A 26902-nucleotide genomic window follows, 5' to 3' on the forward strand; every position below is an offset into this window, starting at 1 on the left:
GAGGGAGGTGGGAGTGGGATGGTTCTGAGGGAGGGGAGTATGAGGGTATAGTTAGGGGGAGGGTCGAGTGGAGTTCTTTGTCGTTCTTTCTTTCTTTCTTTCCTTCTTTCTTTCTTTCTTTCTTTCTTTCTTTCTTTCTTTCTTTCTTTCTTCTTTCTTTCTTTCTTTCTTTCTTTTTCTTTCTTCTTTCATTCTCTCTTTCCTTAAAAAAGTTCTCTAGCTTACTGAAGCAAACGTGAACCCATGACATTGGGAACCCACCTGAGAAAGACCCAACAGGGCCACAGAAGCATCAGATCAAGAGAAAATAAGTACAGTCAACAATGCAGAGCTTCAACCTCGCTGGCAGCTGGCCTATGCTCCCACCCTGCGCTGGCACTCTTTCACCAAAAGTAAATGGAAGAAGAAAGCTTCATGACTTGTTGAATTTGGGGAAGGAAAGAAGAAAGAAAACCTTAGGGCCTGCAGGTTTTGTGTCTGAATTGAATGGAAGCTTATTTCTCATGTGTCATACCTGACTCTTCCCTATACTTTCTACCAGATACACAGCCATAGGCTTCAAGGGTGCTGAAAGACGGAGAACCCATTGATTTTTGATTTTCCTTATGGGAATTCTAAACATACAGACAGGTTGAGTACTGTCATGAGTTACCATACAACTGCCATCCAGCTTCAACAACCATTACCATGTTGTTCGTTTTGAGAAGCAGTCTGAAAATCCATAAGGACCAGTGCTTGGAAGTTAAAGAACGGTCATTCCAATAATTTGGGAGAGGAAGACAACAACTCTTAGGTAAACTTCCTAAATAATTTGGGCAAGAGATATTTTTTGTAGTTAAAACACAGTATAAAACAGAAAAAGACAATGTTGAACCTCTGGGGTAGCTCTTTTTCTTTAAATTTATTTTTTATTGGAGTTCAATTTGTCAACATATAGCATATCACCCAGTGCTCATCCTGTCAAATGCCCCCCTCAGTGCCCGCCACCCAGTCACTCCCACCCCCCGCCCTCCTCCCCTACCACCACCCCTAGTTCGTTTCCCAGAGTTAGGAGTCTTTATGTTCTGTCTCCCTTTCTGATATTTCCTACCCATTTCTTCTCCCTTCCCCTCTATTCCCTTTCACTATTATTTATATCCCCCAAATGAATGAGAACATATAATGTTTGTCCTTCTCTGATTGACTTATTTCACTCAGCATAATACCCTCCAGTTCCATCCACGTTGAAGCAAATGGTGGGTATTTGTCATTTCTAATGGCTGAGGAATATTCCATTGTATACATAAACCACATCTTCTTTATCCATCATCTGTCGATGGACACCGAGGCTCCTTCCACAGTTTGGCTATTGTGGACATTGCTGCTAGAAACATCGGGGTGCAGGGGTTCCGGCGTTTCACTGCATCTGTATCTTTGGGGTAAATCCCCAGCAGTGCAATGGCTGGGTCGTAGGGCAGGTCTATTTTTAACTCTTTGAGGAACCTCCCACAGTTTTCCAGAGTGGTTGCACCAGTTCACATTCGCACCAACAGTGCAAGAGGGTTCCCCTTTCTCCACATCCTCTCCAACATTTGTGGTTTCCTGCCTTGTTAATGTTCCCCATTCTCACTGGTGTGAGGTGGTATCTCATTGTGGTTTTGATTAGTATTTCCCTGATGGCCAGTGACGTGGAGCATTTTCTCATGTGCTTGTTGGCCATGTCTATGTCTTCCTCTGTGAGATTCTGTTCATGTCTTTTGCCCATTTCATGATGAGACTGTTTGTTTCTTTGCTGTTGAGTTTAATAAGTTCTTTATAGATCTTGGAAACTAGCCCTTTATCTGATACGTCATTTGCAAATATCTTCTCCCATCTGTAGGTTGTCTTTGAGTTTTGTTGACTGTATCCTTTGCTGTGCAGAAGCTTCTTATCTTGATGAAGTCCCAATAGTTCAATTTTGCTTTTGTTTCTTTTGCCTTCGTGGATGTATCTTGCAAGAAGTTACTGTGGCCGAGTTCAAAAAGGGTGTTGTCTGTGTTCTCCTCTAGGATTTTGATGGAATCTTGTCTCACATTCAGATTTTTCATCCATTTTGAGTCTATCTTTGTGTCTGGTGCAAGAGAGTGGTCTAGTTTCATTCTTCTGCATGTGGATGTCCAATGTTCCCAGCACCATTTATTGAAGAGACTGTCCTTTTTCCAGTGGATAGTCTTTCCTCCTTTGTCGAATATTAGTTGACCATAAAGTTGAGGGTCCACTTCTGGGTTCTCTATTCTGTTCCATTGATCTGTGTGTCTGTTTTTGTGCCAGGACCACACTGTCTTGATGACCACAGCTTTGTAGTACAACCTGAAATCTGGCATTGTGATGCTCTGGGGTAGCTCTTTTGTGCTGTATCACTTCACCCAAATCCCCCCAAATACTATACTAGGAAGAGAAACTTGTTTTCTTTTTTCTTTTTAAAGATTTTATTAATTTATTCCTGAGAGACACACAGAGAGAGGCAGAGACACAGACAGAGGGAGAATAATCAGGGTCCCTACGGGGAGCCCAATGCGGGACTCGATCCTGGGACCCTGGGGTCACACCCTGAGCCCAAGGCAGATGCTCACCCGCTGAGCCACCCAGGCACCCCAAGAAACTTGTTTTCTAGAACACTTCCTTCTGCAGCTCAGAGGGCAAAACAGTTCAGTTCAATTCAGCAGACTTGCTGAGCCGTTGTAGACCCTGTGCTAGCCCGTGCAGGGGGGACTGTCCTAGTGCTACGGGGCCGGAGGGGAGGGTCTCAAAGTGTGACCCGTTATTTGGAAGGCTTTCCTGGGACGTGGTGTCTGAGTGGCAATCTGAAGGGTGGACGTCTCACAGCAGGCGTGGAAGGAGGCGGGATCCCAGGCGGAGGGAACTGCATGTGCACGGGGGTGGGGGGGGCGGCTGAAGACAAGGGTGAATCTGAGGGTGTGACTTTGTGATGAAAAGGCCATTTAACGTTGGAAGAACCTTAAAAAGGTGACCTCCTGGGGCGAAGCACAGGTCCTGTCTGCCTCGACTGGCCGTGCTGGGTGCTGACCCAGAGCCATTCCTGCTGTATTTTCCTTGCTGGCACAGCTGCCTCCGTCTCTATAGGCTGAAAATGCCAGGAACTCCGTAACCAGCCTCTCCCGAAGCTGGGGCACGGCCGTGCCATCCAACTCCGGCCCAAGAAACCTGAGAGGAAATTCATGCAGGTGGACTTCTGGAAAGAGCTTTCTCCTCAATAGAATAAATAAATTAAAAAAAGATTCTAGAGCAGAACCTTCCTTTTGCCTTTGAACGTAATTGTAGGACTCTGTGAGCTTTATTTTTATTTAATCTTTTTTATTTATCTTTAAAGATTTTATTTATTTATTCATGAGAGACACACACAGAGAGAGAGGCAGAGACCCAGGCAGAGGGAGAAGCAGGCTCCATGCAGGGAGCCCGACGTGGAACTCGATCCCTGGTCTCTGGGGTCATGCCCTGGACTGATGGTGGCGCTAACCGCTGAGCCACCCCAGCTGCCCTTTCTTTCTTTCTTTTTTTTTTTTTTTTTAAAGATTTTATTTATTGGACTCTGTGAGCTTTAAAGCTGCGGCCACGATCTTGTGTCCCAGAGGCACAAGCTGAGGATGAACCAGGGCCCAGGTGCCGTGGGCGGCAGAGGAGGAAGATGGAAAGGGACTGGGTCGAAGACGTCACTATGCCACTCTACGCCTCTCACCTTAGGTCTGGAACTATGTGTCGTATGAAATGATGTATTTTCCTTATTGTTTAAGCTGTTTTGACTTGCCTAAGCCCTGGGTGAACATTGGTCCAGAAAACAGAAAAAGCAGTTGCTCTGCTACTTAGATGGTTCCTCCTTTACAGCCTTTTCGTACTTTCAGAAAGTATTTAGAACATCCCGGCGTGTGCAGACAGCAAAAACAATCCTTCTGCATTTTTGAAAAACCTCCTATCTAGCCAAATCGTGCACTAAAAATAAAAGGGCTGATGGGGAAAACACAGTTAAGAACAGGTCGGTCAGAATCTTAAGAAGTTTCTAAGCGGAGCCCTGATAAAAATGCTGACCATCCTCGTGAATACCCTGCACTTCACTCTCTGTTGGCATTTGCAGCCTAACGCGTGGCCTTTGTTTCTTTCTTTTTTAAGACTGATTTAGTTATTTTAGAGAAAGCGGGCGTGCATGTGTGGTGGAGGGCGTGAGGTGCAGAGCAGGGGGAGAGAGAAACTCCTGCAGATCACACTGAGCTTGGGCCCAAGTGGGGGCTTGATCTCCCCACCCTGAGAGGGAGGCCTGACACTGCAGCCTGAGCCGAGGCACAGTCAGGACCGTGCCCCAGGCGCCCCAATCCATGGCCGCCCTTTGCAGCCTCATGGCCTGGCACTGCTGTTTCCTCCTTAGGGACGAGGGTCCTTAAGGGCGTTGGCTTCCAACAGGGGTGATTATCACCATAATTAAAAATCCAATCTGGCTTTCTTGAGTCACTTGATTTACACGAGGGGCAGGGTCTCCATAGTTTCTCACCTGCCTCAGGAAGCGGCAAGCCCCCGAACCACTCCACTCGAGGAAGGCACTGGCGTGGGACGTCTCAGCTTTTTCCATCAGGGCCCTCAAATAGGATGGACACTTCCTCTTTGTGAGAAGGTTTGCCTGGGTCAGGTCAAAATATTAACATCCTGGAAAAACTGCCTGGGAGCCCGCTGGGTTTCTGTGTGATGCTGATCCCCTTCCCTGTTCACCTGTCGCGTAGGACCCAGGAGCATTAAAAGACACCACTGTGGCTAAAACGGAAAACTTTAATGTTAAGCATGTTTTACCAAAATTAAGAAAAGACTAACTGGGCACATGAAGGAAACAGAGGAATGGAGGACTGAAACGAGCTCTGGTGTATGTGGTGGTGTCCATCAATGTTTATTTTTACTGGTCGTTAATACAGAAATTAAAAAAAAAAAAACGACCCCTGTGGTGAACAGATGGTGCTGGGAACACTCAGGGACCTGCCACTGGGGCTTCAGAATCTAAACTCGTGTCATTGAGTTCCTCTGTGTTTCCCTGAGAGCGCTGCTCCTCCGTCACCCGGGGGATAACAACTGCCCCGGATTTGGTGTGTTATCATTCCCATGTCTGTCTTTAGGGGTTTTCCAGATTTGGGCATATCCCTGGGGACATATAGTTGAGAAATTTTAAGTCAATGTCATCACAGTAGACGCAGTGTTCTTCACCTTTGCTCGTTCCTGGTCCGTTCACCCGACGGACGGAAGAGGGGCCCGAGGCAGGGCCTGCTCCCCGGTCCCGTGTCCCTGTGCCTTGGTGTCTGCTCCCAGCCTCTTTCAGAAATTACGGTGGGACTCTGACGTAGCCAAAACACGAATATTGGTCTCTGCTCTTGGCTCCTGACCCAGTGCTCCTGAAATGCCTGTAATTCCTGGGCGGGAGGAGTGTCTCGTTCTAAGACGGCAACCTTGGGGTGTTCCAGGCGGAGGACTGGGCGCCGGAAACACCGAGCCATGATTAGATGTTTGGAATTTTCGGCTCTGGCCGCCCGGCCCCATTCTTTGGAAAAGGGAGAAGGGCTGGAAATGGAGTTAATGACCCATCCTGCCAACAGGACGAGGCCTCCACAAAATCCCGACGGTCCTGGGGGGTGGGGGCTCGGAGAGGTTCCACACCAGGGGGAGGAGGAGGCGCCCCGGCCCCTCGGGGACAGGCGCTCCTGTGCTCAGGACTCTCCCAGACCTTGCCTTCCGGATCTCATCACCCGTAGCCTTTATCAAGTCTCTCAGGAAACTGGTAGACGTGTTTCTGGGTTCTGTGAGCCGCCCCGTAAATTAAGTGCACCCAAGGAGGGGGCTGTTGGAACCTCCCACGTACAGTCGGTAGGTCAGGAGCACAGGTACTCCCCGGGCCTGCAAGCAGCCTGCAAGTGAGTGTGTGACCCTGGGTAGACGGGGTCAGGACTGAGTCCAGCTGTAAGACAGCCACCTGGTGCTGCAGCCCCGCTCGCTGGCCTGGGGAAGTCCCCCCTCACACCCATCTGATGACCCGGGGTCCGAAGTATTTTGTGTGGGTAAAAAAGGAAAATACTCTGGAGATAGACTGAACTGAGGGGTTCCCCGCTGCCCACCCGCCACAACAGAAGAGAAAGACCAGGTTTCTCATTTTCGACACACGCTCACCCCCCACCCCACCCCGGAGCTCCCTCCCCTGGAGGAGGTCTGCTGAGCCCCGTGCTCATCTGGGGGGCTCCTTCCATCTCCAGCGTGCGGGGACAGAGCGAGAGGTTAGGGGAGGGGACGCACCAGAACCCGAGTGTGTTTAGAGTTCGTTTTAATTTTTTAAATTAATTAATTTATTTTTAAAAAATTTTTTATTTATTTACGAGAGAGAGAGAGAGAGAGAGAGAGAGGCAGAGACACAGGCAGAGGGAGAAGCAGGCTCCACGCAGGGAGCCCGATGTGGGCCTCGATTCCGGGACCCCAGGATCGCGCCCTGGGCCGAAGGCGGCGCTAAGCTGCTGACCCCCCGGGCTGTCCTAGAGTTCCTATTTAGCTGACACCGATTCGTAAGAGGAGCAGCGGCCTGCATGGACGGGGCCAGTCCCGGTGGGCGGGTGGGTGGCTCCCCCGGGGCCTAAGCTGCGGAGCAGACGGAGATCCTGGCCGAGGAATCTCCCAGGAAGAGAGGAAAGCTGGAGACAAAGGGCAAGTGAGAGATGAGCTGCAGGAAGACTCGCCGAGGTCGTCAACCTGGGGTCCTGCAGAGCCACTTCCGACAGCTCCTCCTCCTCCTGCTCCCGCCAGCCCCTCCTCCAGCGGCCTTGCTGGGCTGCTCTTGATCTTGATGCTTCTGACTTAACGCAGCCAACTCCATTGTCCTTGCTACACGCTACAGACTGGATGTGGGCGGGCCTCCAAAATTCATATGTTGAGATCCCAAACCCTGATGTGACGGTTTTAGGAAGTGGGGCCTTTGGGACGTGACTAGGTCATGAGGGTGAAGTCCTCATGAATGGGATCAGTGCACTTACAAGAGACCCCAGGGAGCTTTCTTGCCCTCTTCTGCCCCTGGGGACACAGTGAGAAGATGCCCATCTGTGAACAGGGAGTGAGTCCTCGCCAGATACTGAATCTGCCGGCACCTTGACCTTGGACTCCCCGGACTCCAGAACTGTGAGAAAGAAATGTCCGTTGTTAATAAGCCATCTAGTCCGTGGTAGTCCCCTGCAGCAGCCTGAACAGATCTTCGTAGTGTTGTGATTAATGCATCCAGACTGTTTTCCTAGTATATCCAGGTAGCGTTGTAGGGGCACCTGGGTGGCATCTGACTTTTGATCTCAGCTCAGGTCTTGATCTCAAGGTCATGAGTGCAAGCTCCCATGTTGGGCTCCATGCTGGGGATGGAACCTACTGAAAAACAAAACAACAAAAAAACCCTGCGGGTGGTTTCATTTGCATACAGATTAATTTTTATGTCACAGAGCATTGGTTGACTGTTTACAGGAGACTCACTACCAGGATAGACATCACTGTACGCGACGGTACAGCTCTCTGGAGAGAATACAAAAATGATGACTTTGGCCTACCACCAGAGCAACTGCACAACTCAAGTGACCACGTAAAGCTTGTCTAGGAGTCTAGATTGGTTTTGTTTTACACCATATGGGATGATGACATGCCAGCGGGGCTCATCAGGGGTGCTCTTGCCAGCTGCTGAAAACAGAAGTTGGCTACTCTTGGAATCTGATTTAAAGCTGGACAGACTTGCTTTGTTAGAGGGTCAATGTTTTGTCTAAAGTTGCTTTTTTTTTTTAGGATTTATTTATTTTAGAGAGAGAGAGAGAGAAAGCATGTGCGTGTGTATGTGTGGGGGGAAGGGGCAGAGGGAGAGAGAGAATCCCAAGCAGACACCCCACCGAGCATGGAGCCTAACTTGGGCTCAGTCTCACAACCCTGAGATCACAACCTGAGCCGAAATCGAGTCGGATGCTCAACCGACTGAACCACCCCGGCGCCCCAAAAGTTGTTTCTTTTAAAATTGAATAAGATCTCTGCATACATAAATAATTATTATATTATAGTAGCCTCCACTCTGCTATCTCCCCACCGAGGGCCTCTTCTAAGTGTGTAAAACTAGTGGGTGGGCAAGAGTAAATGGTATGAGTTTCCTAGCATTGGCATATGTGACCTGTGGATCTGGAGCCCACGCCTTGGCACACGACCTTGAGTGGCGGTGGCTGTCGACCTCTGGTGTACTCCTTTCTAACCAGGAATGCTTTTCGTCTCAGCTCTCACCAGCCCGTTCTAAGGACCTATGACTTGTTCACAGACGACAGAGAAGAGAGACATAGAATATCAGGGGCAACAGTGAGAACTGTCTTCTACAGAGAACCTTTTCTTTTTTTTTTTTTTTTTTTTTTTTACTTATTTTTCTTTTTTCCCTGGAAATGGAGAAAAGCCCTTAAATGGCAATAGCAAACAGTGAGGAGGCTGCCTGGACCACTGAGGGGATAGTCCTAGAAGCTATGCTGCATTCCTTAGCTTCATTCCCTAGTGCAGAATTTTGAAGATAAGCGTGTTTTATTTATTTATTTTTTAAAAAAGATTTTATTTATTTATTCTTAAGAGACACAGGGATAAATAGAAACATAGGCAGAGGGAGAAGCAGGCTCCTTGTGGCGAGCCTGATGCAGGACTCGATCCCAGGGCCCCAGGATCACGCCCTGAGCCAAAGGCAGGCGCTCCACCACTGAGCCACCCGGGGGTCCTGATAGGTGTGTTTTAGAAGTAGAAATGAACATGTGCTTTTAGGTGATGGGACCTAGTGGATTTTATGAAATGAGCACTGGATCAGGTGCCAGGAGACCTGGCTTTGAACAGCCCAGCTGTTTATTTGAGTAGTTTCTTCACATATAAAATGAAATACACCAAAAAAAAAAAAAAAAAAAAAAAGAATACACCATCTACTAATGAATGGGTAAATAAAATATGAAATATCCTCATAACGGAGTATCATTCGGCCATAAAAGGGAATGAAGGACTGACACATTCTACAACATAGACGAGCCGTAAAAACATTACCCGAGGTGCAAGAAGCCAGATACCACCGACTACGTATTATCTGACTCCATTTATGCGAAACGTACAGAATAATTAAATGTATAAGGAGAGAAGGTCAGCTAATACATTGGCTAGTGGGCATGGGTTTTGGTTTTTTTTTCTTTCCCAGAGTGATGAAAATGTTCCTAAAGTTGGCGTGTGGTGATGGCTATGTTCGTGACGTCACGAATAGAATAAAAGCCACCGAACTGCACACCTGTAGTAGTGGGTCGGATGCCATTACATCCCAGTAAAGCTGTTATTGAAAACAAGAAAGGAAACAGAATAACCTCTACCCCGCTCTGACATGTTGTGAGGCGCAGATACGTTGTTTTCCAACCAAGAAAGGCATCTCAGAGCGTGTAATGGGGACTACTTTAGACTCCACCCCGGCCCCGGTCTGGAGACGGGCGTGCTCAGGGCCCTGCGGCCCAAGCCAGGGAGAGCGGCCCTGGCTCCTGAGAGGGGGTCGGGCCGGCTTCCCGCCTGGTCCCGCGCAGGCCGCTGTAGGCCAACCTCTGACCCGGCAGGTCGCCGCGATGAGTAAACGAGGGACGAAGGACTCCGTGGTGAGACCCATGAACTGAGAGGCCCGAATGGAAGCCGTGAGATACACCATTTGACCAGGAACATTCAGAGTCTGGCTGTGATGCGGGCAGGTGGCCGGGGGCCTGGGCGTCGACCTGCTGCATGACCGAGGGGTGCTCATCGTCCTCCGAGTGCCTGCGGATCACGGGGGCTCCTATTCTGCTGAAGACTGCAAACCACGAAAGCCTCACTCTACGTTGACTTCAGCAGCGTCGTAGCTAAGACGGCTTCACCTTCTCTCAGCTGTCATGAGCCAAGGAGAGGGCTGGTCTCCAGAACAAAAGCACCGCAAGGTCTGGCCTAGCCGTGCGGGGAGGACCCGGGGCCTGCGGGCCAAGCCGGGGCGGCAGCTCTGCTGCAAGACGAAGGCCAAGCATTCATGAGGTGCTTTGGAACCAGGGCGGCAATTTTGTGTGCTCCTTGCATCGCAAGTACCTGTGAGGGAGACAGGAAGAAGCAACTGCTCCAGTTTTCCATCTTTAGCAGAGAACAGAGAAGTGAACTCTCCACTTTCTGCTATGGGTTCTGGAGCTGCCCCCCCTTTTTCACTAAACTTAAAAAAAATCCTTGCCGTCCAAAGAGATCCAATGAGAACCCCTCTGATGGACCCCCAGGTCTTACGTGTAAGCGACAAGCGTGACCACGTCACTAATGGACCTCAGGATGTGAGCTGCTCGGAACCAAGAGCTACTTCCTTCAAGGTCTGGATATTCCCCTTTAGAAAAGGATTGTGGCTTAAGAGAGATTTCCTCATGACGTGGAAAAAAAGGACATGATTAGTTCTGAAAAGATCTAGAACACATGGTATAACTCAACTGGTGCCAGGACCTTCTTGCCGATGGATGAACTCCAGACTTTTCCATTTATGCCCAGGTAGTAAGTCCCTGGTCTTACTAGGACTTACTAGTCCTACCCAGGAGACTTGCAGCATTGATCCAGGAAGTTGCTATTTTTCATTTTTTTATTTTTTTATTTTATTTTTTTTTATTTTTCATTTTTTTAAAAAAGATTTTATTTATTTATTCATGAGAGACAGAGAGAGAGAGGCATAGACACAGGCAGAGGGAGAAGCAGGCTCCATGCAGGGAGCCCGACGTGGGACTCCATCCCGGGACCCCGGGGTCACGCCCTGGGCCAAAACGGCGCTAAACTGCTGAGCCACCCGGGCTGCCCCTCTTTTTCTTATTTTTTTAATTTTTTTTAATTGACTTATTTTTTTGAGAGAGAGAGGAGGGGAGGGGCATAAGGAGAGAATCTTCAAGCAGACTCCCGGCTGAGTGTGGACCATGACGTGGGGCTTGATCCCACCACCCATGAGATCATGACCTGAGTCCAAACCAAGAGTCTAAACAAAAAACAAACAAACAAACAAAAAAAAATTTAAAAAAAAAGAAAAAAAAAAGAAACCAAGAGTCTGACACTCAACCAGCGGAGCCACCCGGTGCCCCCTTTTCCCCACCTTTTATTTCCCTTCTTGTGTCTCCAGTCTTTCTTGGGCCACATGCCCTGGAGCGAAACATCTAAATCCTAAACTTCAAAAGCCTTGACGAAAAACTTACTTGCGTAAGGGAACTGTATGTACCACATAGAGTAGCTCATCTTTCCATCCCCTCCTCCACTTACTGCGTCCAAGACAGACATCTAGAAAGCCAGGAAGCCAACAGAGGAACCAGTAAACAAACACAAGCCACCAGTAAAACCAGCCCTGCCCCACCCCCGCGCCCAAGGAGAAAACATCCCCCAATCTCTAGACCCTCGTGTTTGCAGAACACTTTAAAATATGTTCGGCTGTTACTTTTGGTTCTTCTGCGTTCGATGTGATTTATTTTAGAGCATCGATCTGAGGAGCAGGGGCCCGTGTTTATTCAGGGAACAGTCTGATGTTCAAGCGGGGACTTTGGAGTCCGGCAGAGCTGGGCTGGAGTCGGGCTCCATGCTGTGTAAACCGGCGGACTGGGCAAGTGACTTAGCCTTCCTAATCTCCATCTGTAAAATGGGGATAATGACCCCTGCCTCAGATCTGCTACAAGGATCAGATGACATTTTATACAAATGGGACAATAATCTAGAATGATCCCCTGTCCCTATGTACACCCTTCTCTCCAGATAGCCGGTCCCATTTGCTTCTTATCTCTCCAGTGTTTCTTTACCCAAATATAAGCAAATTAAATAATATATGTATATTATATTCATATGTGCACTTATAAGTGTATTCTTCTCTTGCTCCTCGCTTACATAAAAAGAGTGTACAGCTGTTCTGTACCTTGCTCTTTTTTTTCTTCATTTAATCTCTCTTGGAAATCTTTCCATATCAGTACAAGAGCTTCTTCATTCTTTTTTTTTTTTTTTTAAACAGCAGCATGACATTCCATTGTGTCTGTAGCACAGTTTATTTAACTGTCCCTTATTGGAAGTTACTTGGATAGTTTCCAGACTTTTCCCATAACAGATAAAGCTATCCTTGTACATAGTGTCATTTTGCACGAGTATGAGTATGTCTAAAAGGCTTATGCAAAAAATAAATAAATAAATAAAAAATAAAAGGCTTATGCATTTGTAGTATTTTTAAACAACTGGATTAAGGTCTAATTAACTGCATTTGTAATTTTGATTTTTTTTTCAAATTGCCTTCTTTTTTTTTTTTTTTTTTTCCAAATGCATTGTGCACTCACCAGCAGTGTACGAGAATGTGCTCCAAACTCCTAGAAGTGCATGCTTCCATCGGTAGGGGTAGAGAGGATTTGACTCTTTAAAAATGATTGTGTTAAGGGAAATTTTTACATGTTGATTCTTCTTCTTTTTTTTTTTTTACATGTTGATTATTCTTATGGTAAAATGTAGCAAGCGGTAGAAATAAACGGTACAAATGGAAAGTTCTCCTCAGCAAACGCCCTTTCCTTCCCTGCCACCGATCCCAGCCGCTCTCACGTTGCCGACTGCTTGAACCACCAACTGTCAAATCCGATGGCCAGTTCTCAGTCCTCGGCCTCCTTGAGAGCTCCAAAGATCTCTTCCCAAGATTCTCCTTTCCTTTGGCTCCCACGACACAAGCATTCTTCTGGTGCTCTCATATCTCTCTGATCCTTTCCCATCGTCTCCGGCTTCCTTTTTCTTCTCTTTGCCTGGAAGGACAGGCCTAGTAACAGGCAATACTGATTTAGTGGTGACGATGCACAAGAGCAGCGGGACTCCAGGCCGCGGGCGGGGTGTGGCACTGTGGGGACAGAGAGCTGCCACCCTTCCTCCTGTCTCTCTGGGTGCCCTGGTCAGCTGGGGCTGCCGTGCCAGAGGACTGCAGACCGTAGCCTAAACAGGAATTTACTTTATCACAGTTCTGGAGGCCAGAGGTCCAAGATCAAGGTAGCAGCAGAGTCTGTTTGTCTTATTTTTTATTTTATTTATTTATGAGAGTCACAGAGAGAGAGAGAGAGGCAGAGACACAGGCAGAGGGAGAAGCAGGCTCCATGCACCGGGAGCCCGACGCGAGATTCGATCCGGGTCTCCAGGATCGCGCCCTGGGCCAAAGGCAGGCGCTAAACTGCTGCACCACCCAGGGATCCCCTGTTCTTTCTTTCTTTCTTTCTTTCTTTCTTTCTTTCTTTCTTTCTTTCTTTCTTTCTTTCTTTCTTTCTTTCTTTCGAGGGAGGGGGGAGGCACAGAGGGAAGGAGGGAGAGAGAATCTTAAGCAGGTTCCACACCCAGTGGGGAGCCCAACACAGGGCTCGACCTCATGACCCCGAGACCACGACCTGAGCTGAAACCAAGAGCTGCACGCCTAACCTGGTGGCCTAACCTGCCGAATGACCCGGGCGCCCCGGGGTTGGTTTCTCCCGAGGCCCCCCTCCTTGGCTTGGAGATGGCCGTCTTCATGGCCACATGACATTTTCCCTTTCTGTGCGTCCATGTCCCCTCCTCTCCCAAGGACAACGGTTATGCTGGGCGGTGCTCACCATAATGGAAAGGACAGTGGAGTCGCATCATAAGGAAGCGTGCTTGTTGGCATGAGCTGAACTCTGCTCCGCTCTCCCAAAGTCATGGGTGGAAGTCGTACCCCTGGGGCCCCAGGAGGCAGCTGTATTCAGAGGTGGAGTCTCTAGACGGGGTAATTAAGTTAAAATGAGGTCCTTTTTTAAACAAACAAAAAAAATTTATTTGTTTATTCACGAGACACACAAGAGAGAGGCAGAGGGAGAAGCAGGCTCCATGCGGGGAGTCTGACGCCGGACTCGATCCTGGGTCTCCAGGACCACACCGGGGGCTGAAGGCGGCGCTAAACCGCGGAGCCGCCCGGGCCGCCCTTGAAATGGGGTCCTAAGCTGAGTGGTGACCTGACAAGAAGAGACGAGGACAGCGGCACACGGAGGGAGGCCAGGTGGGAACACAGGTGGCAGAAGGCGGCCGTCTACACGCCCAGGAGAGGGGCTTCGGGAGCAGCCGAGCCTGCTGGCCCCGGAGCTAGTCTGGCCTCGGCCGGCAGAACCGGGAGAAAATGCGTGTCTGTGGCTTAAGCCACCTCGCACAGCGGCCCCAGCAAACCAACACCGGGGATCGTGCGTCCGATTCGCAATACGTCAAGCAAATAGCTCATTTCAGCAAAGAATGTGCGTTTGAGAACATGAATCCGTGAGGGCCCGCCCGGCCCGTCCCTGGAGCTGGGCCTCCCTCCGAGGGGGAACGAGGCAGGTGCCGTGGGGACAGCGAGCTCCCTGGTGCTTTGGGCCGGGGTCGCCCTGCCAGGCTTTGGGCCCCGCACTTCGGTGAAACAGAAAGGGGGGGCGGGGGGCGGGGGGTATGTCAGGGACAGGTGGGTCGTGTCATGTAATCTAAAAAGGAAAACGATCTTCTCTTCCAGCGCGATACGCCGGGACACCTCAACCATATCCCCAAGGCCGCCGGGAACGCACTTGCGGTGACTTTAACAGGTTTTGCTGGGTTTTAAGAACTTTGCAGACCTGCGCAGCCGTTCTTGTTACAACAGGCAGAGTAGCTGGCTCCCAATTACTTGTCTTATTAAAAAGGATTCACAGGGCCACCTATTATTAGGGCATATTATTTTTCTCGATGCTTCAGACGCTTTGGCATTTATTTTACGGTTGCCATAGAAACTCAGGTCGGTAATAAGCGGCTCTTTTAATTCCGATAATTAGGCTTATGTAAAGGAATATTTTAACGAGGGGAAGAGGTTAGAGAACTCCATCAGAGGACTGCGGGAAGAAGAACCCGACTCCCCAAATGGTCACAAAATTAGCTTCGACTATCCTTGGTCACCATTGCCTTCTGGGACAACTGCTGAGTGTTCGTTAGTCAGGCCTTCCTAAGGACCTGCGGTTTTCCCATAAACATCGGAGGTTTGCTTACTTCTGGGAAACTGCAATTCCATCCACCCCAGTCTCCCTCTGACACCCAGGCTGCTCCCCTGGCCAGAAGGAGAGGCCACTTCTCCTTTTCTGCGGTAAATCAGACAACATCTAGGTTTGTCTGGTTTCTCTTTAACCTTCACAGACAATGAGGGCTTGGTGTTTTTTTTTTTCCCCTTTTTAAATCAGTTGAGAAAAAATAATCATGCCTTACTACCTGTGGGATATTTGGAAGCCACCAATCTTGTGTTTTTAAAAGTCTTGTCTTTCTTACATCCACTGCCTTAGAAAGGCATTTTGCAGGAATATTTGTTAATTAATTTTAGGGACCCATGCACACGGCACAAAAATCAAGAGCCAGACAGTGAAACCATCTCCTTTCTGTGCCTGTCCCCAGGTGGCAACTGTTGTCACCGGTTTCCTTTGTATTGTCCCCAAACTACTCTGTGACACCAAAGACACAGGCTCGCACACACGGAGGCAGCGTATTGTCCGTGCCCCAGGGAGCCTCGCTCTCTTTCACCTCTGCTGGCCAGTCTGGACGCCAGTCTGCATCATTCCTTGGGGAAGAGCTGTGCCCCGCACGGAGGCCCTTCCCGGGGTCGCCAGGCGCCAGGCCCACCGTGGGGCCCGGCAGCCGGGTGTGCTCCTTGGCCTGGGCTGGCCGCTTGCAAGCCCGGTGAAGAAATCCGCTTACACCACCACACGGCGTGTGCAAAACGGAAACGAAGTTGCACAGAACAATACCCTGGTTAAAGGTACTGGTGGGCTTGGTTCTTTCATACTGAATTCCGCTGTGTCCTCTGGAAGCGCCGGAAAGGCCGGCCTGCGGTGCGCGCGGACTCGGGGCGCCCCCCACCAGCCGGTGGGCCCTGGGCCGCGGGACCGGGACGCCCTCCGATGCAGCAGAGCTTGACAAGGGGTGCCCAGGCTTCTTGGGGTATCTGTGTGGCGCCTACGGGGTCTTAGCCGTCGGGCTACACGCTGAAGGTACAGGCTGAGGCATACAAGCACGGCTCCACCGCCACCGCCACGGACCCGGAATCTGGTCTCGCAGAGGAGTCATTTGCTGCAATGATTTAAAAACATGCATTTCAGAATGAAAGTAAAGTATGCCTGCGGGGGAAAAAGAAATCAAACCGTGTGACAGAGTATATGGTACCGATCCCCTCTTCTTTTTTTTTTTTTTTTAAGATTTATTTATTTTGGGATCCCTGGGTGGCTCAGCGGTTTAGCGCCTGCCTTTGGCCCAGGGCGTGATCCTGGAGACCCGGGATCGAGTCCCACATCGGGCTCCCGGTGCATGGAGCCTGCTTCTCCCTCTGCCTATGTCTCTGCCTCTCTCTCTCTCTCTCTGTGTGACTATCATAAATAAATAAAAAAAAAATAAAAAAAAAGATTTATTTATTTTGGTGGCAGAGGGGCAGGGGGAGAGGGAGAGAGAGAATCTCAAGCAGGCGTGCAGCCATGCACAGCCCGACGTCTGCCTCCATCTCACAACCCCAAGATCATGCTCAGAGCCAAAAATCAAGAGTTGGGGGATCCTTTGGTGGCTCAGTGGTTTAGCACCTGCCTTCGGCCCAGCATGTGACCCCAGGGTCTCAGGACCGAATCCCATGTCGGGCTCCCTGCATGGAGCCTGCTTCTCCCTCTGCCTGTGTCTCTGCCTCTCTCTCTCTGTGTTTCTCATGATTAGCTAAATAACATCTTTAAAAACTAAAAAATAAAAAAAAAATCAAGAGTCGAATGCTTAACTGACTGAGCCACCCAGGCGCCCCGCCAATCCTCTCTTCTTATAGGAAAAAAATAAATAAATCCTCTGACCATTTTGTGCATACAGTTTCTGTGTTTCCTTCATCAGGGGAGAAGGACCGAACTGCAGGTTGCTTGAACCTCTAGCCCATTGGGAAGTGGTTTTGGGGAGTGCGACTCAGTTTCCTGGAGTTTGATCACCCCTCTGTGATGCTTAGTTTTATCCTCCTGCTTTGGCGGAGGGAGGCCCAGACAGCTGAGTGGGCCTGGGAGGGTGTCCGCGGGAGAGACAGCGGGGGGGTCAGCAGGCTGAGGAGAGCGGGTGGGCCTCGCTTCTGGCCGTTGAGCTTTCCGACTCACCTGGGACTCACACCGACAATCTTGCAGCCGCCCCGGGAACCCACATCCCCCGCGACCCCCACTCTCAGGCCTTTGGGCCCAGACTGAAGTGTGCCACCAGCTTCCCAGCTCCCCCCCTTCTGGATCAGCCTCCACGGCCACAGGGACTACGTGTTGTCTGGTGGCTGGCCTGCTCGGGACAACGCCTCCCGTCGTCACAGTGGGGGTGACTACGTTTCTGACGGCTGCAGAGCAGTCGAGGCCCTGAGCCTCTGGCGTGTGGCCTGGCGATGCCACTTCGCAGCGCCACTGTCCTGAGCAGCCAGCCAGCCTGTCCATCCAGGCCTCAGTTGGTGCGGGGAAGGCCGCGGTGACCGCGACCCTGAACAGCCCACACAGCTGCCGCTGGCCCGACGTGGTCCCTTGTGGCCTGTTTGCCCACAGGCCCGAGGCCGCCGGAGGTCAGGCTGAGGTCGGCCTCCGCCCACCTCACTGAGGAGGGAAGAAGTCTGGAGACAAGGGAGGGAGGACTCAGGACTTCCCCGATGCTAATGTCCGTTGGTGGAGCTTCTGGGCCTGTCTCCAGTGTGCTTGGTCCCGATCTACTTCTAAGATGTTTCCGAGCCTGCTCTGCATCCTTCTATCATCTTCTGGATAAAAATATCTTTTGCTCTCGGTCTAGACCTTGTTTCTCTGCAAGGGTATATATGCCACTTATCTTCTTCTCTGCTTGTTTTCTGCTGGGGCCAAGCAGTTGGCATCATTCCCTGAGCGTGTCGAGCACCTCCGAGTGGACGGGGTCGCACCCATGCCCCGTTTCCCCCTGCACAGCTGGCACGTGGGAGCGAGGTAAGAACAGTCAGCTTGTACTGTGCACCTGCTAGTAGCAGGCTCAGGGCCTGCACCCCTTGCACTTACTGCTTGGTGGGGAGACATGGCCAAGCACACAACCAACCAAAGTAAGCAAAATCTATAACATGCCATTGGGAGTCACAGGCAGTCGTTTTAGGGTTCTGGGAAGGATCCTACTTGATTTGGGGGTTCAATACAATTTTTATAGACAGAAATGAGGGATCCCTGGGTGGCGCAGTGGTTTGGCGCCTGCCTTTGGCCCAGGGCGCGATCCTGGAGTCCCAGGATCGAATCCCACGTCGGGCTCCCGGTGCATGGAGCCTGCTTCTCCCTCTGCCTGTGTCTCTGCCTCTCTCTCTCTCTCTCTGTGTGACTATCATAAATACATAAAAATTAAAAAAAATTTTTATAGACAGAAATGAGATTTGAATTGGACCTGGAATGATTGTTAGGGTTTCAACATTTATTTCATATTATCGAGCATCCTTTACACTGGGTGCTGGGATTCAAAGTCCGCCTAGCTGAGCACCTAGTGTCTAGCAGGAGACCACGTGTATATCCACGGAGACTCTTTTGGGGGCAACTAAACAAAATCGGCTCATGCTGGCTTAAGCAAAGAGCACTTGAATGGCTTGTACAATTGCGAGTTCTGGGGAGGGAGGTGGCATCAGGTGGCATGGGTCAAATACTGTGCTCCTGGCTTGGGTTTCCTCTTTTTCATCCCCATTTCAAACGGGCTTCCTCTGTGTGTTGGTGGTTAGAAGTCATGGTGTGGAAATTGGCCACAGACAATTTCTGGATTACACCAGCTGGTAGGCCTAGACAGAGGGGGATCGTTTCACTTTCCACATATAGGGTCCTGAGAAAAGGTGGCGATTGCACGGGTTGGGTTCATGTGCCCCTAATTACAGCCAGATGGTCCTTCCTGGAGCCACATTTGGGAGCCATGTGTGACCCACAGGAGTGAAAGAAGGGCACTTCTCAAAGTGCAGGGTGGACTTGTTACCAGAAAGAGAGGAGCCAGGGAAGAAGGGCTATGGGCCGACGTGCACAGCGGACGCCCCTACACAGGACGCCTCTGGTAAACTTTCTTTTCCTTGGCTCCATGACGCCACATGCTCTGGCTTGCTTCCAAACTCCCTAGCTATTATTATGATGATGATTATAATTTTTGGTGGTAAAACATAAATAACATAGACTTTGTGTTTTTAACCATTTTACGATACACAGTTCAGTGTCATTAGCAGCATTCACAATGTTGTACAACCATCACCACTATCTTTCCAGAACTTTTTTTTATCACCCTGAATGAAACTCTGTACCCATTAATAAATAACTCCCCATCTCTCCGCGCCCCCCAGACCCTTGGTGGCTTCTACTCTGCTTCCTGGTTCTATGAACTTGCCTATTCCAGATACCTCATCCAAGTAGAACCATGTAATAATTGTTCTTTTCTGCCTGGCTTATTTCACTCATAGTGTTTTCAAAGGATCATCCATATTTTCGCAGGTAGGAGAACTCTATTTCTTTTAAAGGCCAACATTCCACTGTATGGATTTACTACGTCTGTTAATACACCTTTCGGCTCTTGTGAATAATGCTACAGTGAACACTGCCATACGAGTACCTGTTTGAGTCCTTGTTCTCAATGAATTTGGGGTGAGATTTCTGGGTCCTATGGTAATTACACATTCAGCTTTTTGAGGAACCCCCATGCTGCACTCCACAGCGGCTGTGCCATTTTTTAGTCCCACTAGCAACGTACGAGGGTTCTGATTTCTCCACATTGTCACCAACACATCATTTCCCGTTCTACAGATTACAGTCATTGCGTTAGTTTGCTCAGTCGGCAGTAATAGGATGTCACCGAGGGGAGCTTAGACACCATAAGTTTATTCTCTCACGGTTCTGAAGCCTAAATGTCCAAGATCAAGATGCCAGTACGTTGGCTTCTGATTAGGCCTCTCTTCCCGGCTTGCAGACAGCAACTTCTCACTTGTCCTTGAATGGCCTTTTTTCTGTGCATGCACGGGAGAGAGAGAGAGAGGGAGAGAGACAGAGAGAGAGAGAGAGAGGGAGAGAGAGAAAGAGGGAGATCTGGTGTCTCTTCCTATAAGGATATCAGTGCTATTAGATTAGGCCCCACTCTAATTCCTTCACTTAACTTTAATGATCTCAATGGCCCCATCTCCAAACACCGTCGCATTGGGGGGTAGAGCTCCACATACGAAAATGGGGGCATGGTGGCACAGATCAGTCCCTAACAGCCATCTTAAGAGGTGTGAGGTATTTCATTGTGGTTTTCTCTAGACATTCTTCTGTCTCCCTTGGTGATGCAATCTACTCTTCGTAGCCATAAATGCTGGAGGTGTCAACACTTGTCCAGGAGCCCTCCCCTCTTCTCGTCCCACATGCGCTCGCCAGGTGCGTGGTGTTCTTTCCTATGGTTTGAAGGAGTGGCGAGGCAGCTGCGTGCTCTGTTTGCCCCCGCCCGATCCACCCCCATTCTCTGCACGGGGAGGCTGACCCCTGCGATTGCACAGCTGGGCCCGTTTGCTCGCCTGGCTCCGGAGCTGGGGCAGGACTGGCTCCAGTAGATCAGAAGCGCGGAGGAGAGAGGTTTCCCAGCTGCCTCCTTCCGTGGCTGTCGCTGGGGGCAGTTAGGATTTTAACATACCTTCTGGAGTATTTTGGCCCTAGGCATGGTGGTGGTTTCCCACTGCTGCCAGTTTCTGAACGTCTCCTTACTACTTAAAAAAAAAAAAAAATTTGCCCTGGGGTGCCTGGGTGGCTCAGTCGGTTGTGTCCAACCCTTGGGTTTCAGTTCAGGTCATGATCTTGGGGTCGTGGGATAGAGCCCCACCTCGGGCTCCATGCTCAGCACTGAGTCTGCTTGTCCCTCTCCCCCTGCTCTTCCCCTCAACCATAAATTCATAAATAAATACATAAATACATAAATTCTTTACCTTGCCCACAACTGTCTGAATAGATCTCCTGCGACCTGGCTAATAACACAGAAAGACCACTTTTTTTTTTTTAAGATTTTATTTATTTCTTAGAGACTGAGAGTGAGTGGGAGGGGCAGAGGAGGAGGAAGAAAGAATCCAAGGCCGGCTCCTCAGTGAGCAAGGAGCCCGACGCGGGGCTCGATCTCATCTGGTGGCGGCTGTGAGATGGTGACCTGAGGTTCGGCCATCCCCAGAGGGACCACTTACAAGACCGCTGTCCAGGCGGTGAGGGCCTGCACCAGACACTCGGAAGAGAGCTACGGGGAGAGATACATGAGGAATGAATGCCACCGCGTGCCTCGGACGACCAACCGGTATGCTCTTTGGGAGCGGGGATTGTGTTTCATTCATTCTTTAACCCCGACACGTGGTCCTTATTAGCTGCTCCATAAATAGTGGTGGGATGACTGATGGGAAGCGTCAACAAAGATCCCAAGGTTCAGGCCTGTGTTCCTTCCCTTGAAGAAGGGGAAAATCAAGTCAATTTACAAGTACTTAAATAACAGTAAGAATGACGCAGAAAGATACTGTAGAAACAGCATCCGTCTGAGAGTCAGGGGATCTAAAGCCCAACTTTCCCACCCAACCTTGGGCAAACGACTTGACTTCTCTGCCTGAGGTCCGTTTCCTTCTCTGCATATAGGAGTACGAACCTCCAACCACAGAGCTGCCCGGAGGAGTACCTGGATGACATACGCGGACCACGTATCTCGGGGACCATTCCCGGGGTTTGTCCCGAAGTATATACTTCAGGCCCCCGTCAAACAAACCATGAGTTGTGTCTGTCGTGCTCCTTCCTGGAAAACCACTGCAGATTTAAAAATCCTCCTCTACCTGCCGTCTGCAGAGTCCTGGAAGGGCACAGTTTGTGCCACTGTTACTCGTTAGCTTGTATTTTAGCTCTTAGGACTCTGGGCTCTTCGGAGCGGGGCTGAGGACAGGAGCCTTCCCCTGTGATCGTGCTTTGACCTTAGGCCCCGCATTCAGACCAGCAGGAGCACCTGAACTCTGCCGCAGAGGTGGAAGCAGACTCTAACCCTCCACCTCTGGTGCCCTGTGTGTCTCTGTCTCCTCTATGCTTCCCTAAATGCCCTCAGCCACACCAACGCCTACTGGGCTCGGGGAGAGAATTTCCCAACTGAACTGGACAGATGCCTTCATATTTCAGTCTGTTAAATAATGGTTTGTTATGTCTGTTCAAAAACGATTGTCTCTACGACTCTGTACTGAATTTGCTGAAATAAGTAAATAAATAAATGCATGCTTCCCCAGGAGACGATGCGGTTGTGGGAACTGGGCAAACAAGAGGAAGGAGTTCCCTTTCAGGATATTTATAATTCAGATAATGACCTCCGTTGACTTGTTACCCAGGATTAACCTTCCCTTCTAACTCATGACAGTTGACTTTCTTATTGTTTTTGTCGTCACTCCTTTCTCCTTTAAGACATGGCTGTAAGACTTGTCTTTCAAAGACCCTCTATCTGTCAGATTTTATTTTAGAGCATTCCAAGCCTCGGGTGTCCAAGAACACTTGTAAATCATGCAGTTTACTCTTGTTGAATATTCACGGCTTCACATAGTTGCTATTTCTATAAGTTTACCAAAGCCAGCTGGTGACTTTACGCTGAGAAAAGTGTGCTTTAAAGCAGCATATATTATATATCTTAAATATGTATTAACATGTTGGAATAGTGTGACTGAAATATTCCTTAAAGTCCATAAAATCCAATACAAAGGCAAAAAAGAAAAAAAAAAGAAAGAGTATGCAATGAGTCTTCATTTGAAACATACAATTTATTCTTTTCTAGAATTTCCTATTTTCTGGATTCCTTAATCTATGGTTTCTTAGGCTTACATGAAAATGCTCCTGCTACCTTGTGGAAATATTTGCATTCTAACCAAATCATTTCAGAACTTCTCAAAGGCTGAGAGAGATCTAGGCTGCCTCCATTACTTTTGAGGTTCCCAGTATATTAATTTTTTAAAAAAATCACTAAAAGGGTTAAAAATTGGGGTGTTTTGAAAGTTCACATTTTTAACAGTTGATGCCTTTAACACACACACAAAAATTACAACACAAAACAGTTGTGCTAGTCGGAAGATAATTTAAAGATTCAACTTTTAAAATCCACAGTACACTGGAAGGTGATATAGTTTCTTCAGGGATCTCAATTTTAAATTTGGATGAGGGTGTCTTCTTTCAATCCCATCAGTGTATTTTGGTGTAATCTCCATTCAAGGTAATGTCAGAAGCCTAAATTCAAGACTCTTTATAAATGTAAGAACTGGGCCAGATAACCTTCTGGGTCGGTGCCCACTCCTCCTCCTTTCCGTTACCATAAGCCAAGAATATTTAATCCATAATTGGGAAACTATATTATTATTTAGTAACACATAATGAATTAAAGATGATGATCAAGTCTTACCCATGTCCAGTTGTGTAAAGAAAAACTCTGAATAACCCTAGCTTGGGGAAGTGTAACAAAGGGCAAATTCTAAGACGAGTTTTCTCTCCAAATGCTGACGCCGAGGCTTTTCTCAGCTAATTTTTAGAGGTATTGGTTTGCTAAGTCTTGTTTAGATCACAAGCTCCTTGCAAAGGAACTCTACGTATACTGAGCTGTTACTAAAAACTAGTAATTAATCTTGTTGGGTAGTTGCCATCGAAACTATTTAAGATTTAAATAGGAAAATAATTTTCCACTTATGACACGGGCTACACTGACATTTGCACGTATACTTTACAGATGTGGAAATACTCTGCACTCTGTGCTTACGACCACAGACGCCATCTGCTAGGCAACGTGGAGTACGACCTACAAGGACATGCAAGTAAATACCGCTCACTCAAGTGATTGCCTCTCATTTGGAAACACCCTGCTTCACTTTTAGTAGCACAGAAAAGATATTCCCCATCTGCGTGTAATTTGCAGCTGAAACGACCCTTTCGTACAGACAAGTTGGCTGTTCCATGGTGTCAGTAGAGACCAGGCCTAGCTGGACTTAGATCATTAGCCATCTCGCCCTGGGAACTACTGGGGCAGTGGGTCACAGGAGAGAGGGTCGATAGGGTCGATGTGTAGCAGAGCTCCTCAAAGCAGCAGCAGAGAAAGGTCTAGGCACCAGGGTCTTCTCGAGAGGCAGAGAAATCTCACCGTAACTTCATCTGCTCCAGGCCAGCTGGGGTGGAAAGTGGATAAATGAAGGTCAAGCAACCTGGGTCCGAAGCTGAGCTTCTCCTTTTTGTAAAGGAGAAAGAGCCAAGCGCAGATGTAATTTCAGCAGAGATCACAAAAGAGGGCAGAGAACGGAGCTTTTAGAGAATAAAAGGAATTGACAAATATATTGTCCTATTAAACACGCAGAAGAATCGTTTTGGATGTCAACTTCCCCCTTAACAAGCTTCAAAGCTTATTAAGCAAGTAATAACTATTTGTTAACGTCATTTTAAAAGTTACACATTTTTAAAGCGATTTTTTTTCCTTCTTAACTGAACAAAGAATGCCCCTCCCCGCAAAAATACACTGTATTGAATTAACACGATTGCCAATTCCTCAGCACATAGATCAGAAAGGCCAAGCGGCCTTATGTGTCGTTTTTCTGAAAAAGAAAACTCAATTGCCCTTTTAAAAATATAATCAGCAAGTTGAAAACAAAGAAAAGGAAAATATATCCAACAGAAATAAAAAGATCCTAAAGATTGAACTTTTTGTTCTCCTTGAATAATTTTAACGCTACCATCTAGATGGATATTAGCACCAAGTCTGACAATAATCTTAAATATTGCAAACATAGCTATAATTTTTGGAACATTAGCTGTTTTTACTAAGATGGTGGCAAAGTTGCATTGCTTGTTATCGGTTTTTGTAACTGGAGATCTAGATTACAATTTTCAAGGGCTCTATGGGCAAACGCTCTGATGCGAAGTGAGGGACTTTAATTGGAATAAACTTCAAGATCTCTTCTCATTCTAAAACTAGGAGCCTATTGTTTGTCAGAGTTAGAAAGTTTTGTAGTGATATTTGTGGGTATATTCCCTCCAGAATTTCTTTCATTTCTCTTTAACAACAAAAAAAATGACAAAGAATATGTTCCGGAGGGAATTTGTGACTGTTTGCTCAGACAAAATCGGTCATCATTCAAGGTTAAACAGTGACCGAGTGGCAGAGAACAGATTGGCAATTATTCGGTTTTAAATTCTGAACTTGAAATTAAAATGAGGGAAAAAGTTCCTTTTGGTGTCTTACAAATCCCCACTGGTGTGAAGTCTGCAGTTGCAAATGAGGAGTCTTTAGCTGTGCCCGGTGGGCTCTGGGGAGCAGGTGCTGAGCCGGGGAAGGGGGGCAGCAAAGGCTTGTGGGGGAGTGAAAGCTGCCAGGACAAAGGGGAGGCAAGCCCGCTGGGGCAGGGGGGGCCCCTCCAGCCCAGGCCCACTTGACAAAGGCTTTGCCGAAATCAGGGGCGCTCAAAGCACAGCTTGCACGGTAAAGGAGCCTTCTATCTGGCTGAAAAGTCTAGGCCTTGTCCACAAGGAAGAGTGGGACAACCTCCCTGCCTCCTAATAAATAAACAAACAAACAAACAAACAAATAAATAAATAAATAAAAATAAAAATAAAAAGCTGGAGCAGCTCCCGAAGGAGTTGAAGCCGGAGGCTGTCAGCCAACCGTGCTGCTCCCAGCTGGGCTGTGAACGGGGCAGGGGGCCTCCGGGCCCTGTGCGGGGTGAGCCCCCTTCACTCTCAGAACCCCTCCATCGCCCCCATTTCCTGGGCCCTCGTCCCCTCCCTGGCCCTAGCAGGAGTCCAGGCTCTTCTCACTTTGTTATGCGGAGCAGTTAGCTCAAAAAACTGGCCCCGTCCGGTCCGGTCCGGGTGAGAGGAGCTCCTGTTGTCCCTTCAGAGGCCTTCCCGGCTCGGCTCGGGTGGAAACCACGCAGCCACGCCCTTAGTAGGAGCCAGCGTGGGGGCAACTCTGGCTCCACCTGGCCTTTCTCCTTCTCATCACAAACGGAGACAACAGGGATGGGGAGAGCCGAGAGTGACATTTGGGAACAAAAGCCGACAGGTTTCCTGCCCTGGGTGCCCCGGGCCCTCCCACGACCCCCCGACCCCTTGGGTAAGAGACCGGTTTTGGGGAGGGGGGAGTGGTAGAAACTGAAGAGTTATTTTCTTAAATATTTGCAACTAAATCCCTAAAACGCTGTTTTAAGGAATCTGATGTCATCCCTGGCCTCTACTTGCCACTTGACAAAAGCTGATTGTGCTATTTAGTTAATAATTAATTCTGTAGAGAGCAGGAATTTTACTACACAAACTCAAAAGTACAAGAAATACCATATTCTTGATTTGCTTAAAGCCCAGTGGGCACCCCTATGTCTTTCCTACATTAAAATTCTGGAGTCTTATCGGCGGCGTGTATCACATTGAGGGCCGACTCTTCGGGAGGACAGCTTCCTAAACAAGGGATTTTCAGGTCAGAGGGTCAGTGTTTTTCAGATCGGAACACTCAGTTCCACATACCGTCCCTCGCCCAAAAGTATCAACGTGTCTGATTATCCACCCCCTCAGCAGCCTGGAAGTTCTCAATCTTTTCGACTTTGGCCAAGCAGATGGGCAAAAATTCAATTTTGTTATTAATTTGTATTTCCCCAGCTACTGGCAAGATTGAGCAACTTTTAATGTTTATATGGCACCTGCACTTTCTTTGATCCACTGGGTCATTTGTCTTCTTACTGATCTAGAAAAGCCTTATGTAAGTAAGGGCTCTTAACGCTTTTCTTGCACGTGTGTGCTGCAAATATTTTATCATTTGTCTTTTGACTACCTGTGGGCTAGCAAAGACAGAGCCTCCTGCCCCTCAGCTCATAATCCCGTGGAGGCACCAGATGAAAGATGGATAATAATAACTTGATTAA

The 26902-nt window shown here is 48.6% G+C and overlaps 1 long non-coding RNA gene across 12 annotated transcripts in view; it reads right to left on the minus strand.

The window, feature by feature from the left end:
* Window positions 1–21011: 21011 nt before the first annotated feature.
* LOC119866748 overlaps window positions 21012–26902 on the minus strand; it is a 30469-nt gene continuing 24578 nt past the window's right edge. For all 12 annotated transcript variants that reach the window (XR_005381260.1, XR_005381265.1, XR_005381258.1 and 9 more), the window contains one exon: window positions 21012–21444. This is a non-coding gene — a long non-coding RNA (uncharacterized LOC119866748). The remainder of the gene's footprint in view (window positions 21445–26902) is intronic.

The sequence above is a fragment of the Canis lupus genome, chromosome 29, assembly GCF_011100685.1.
Source record: "Canis lupus familiaris isolate Mischka breed German Shepherd chromosome 29, alternate assembly UU_Cfam_GSD_1.0, whole genome shotgun sequence".
Classification (NCBI taxonomy): Eukaryota; Metazoa; Chordata; class Mammalia; order Carnivora; family Canidae; genus Canis; species Canis lupus.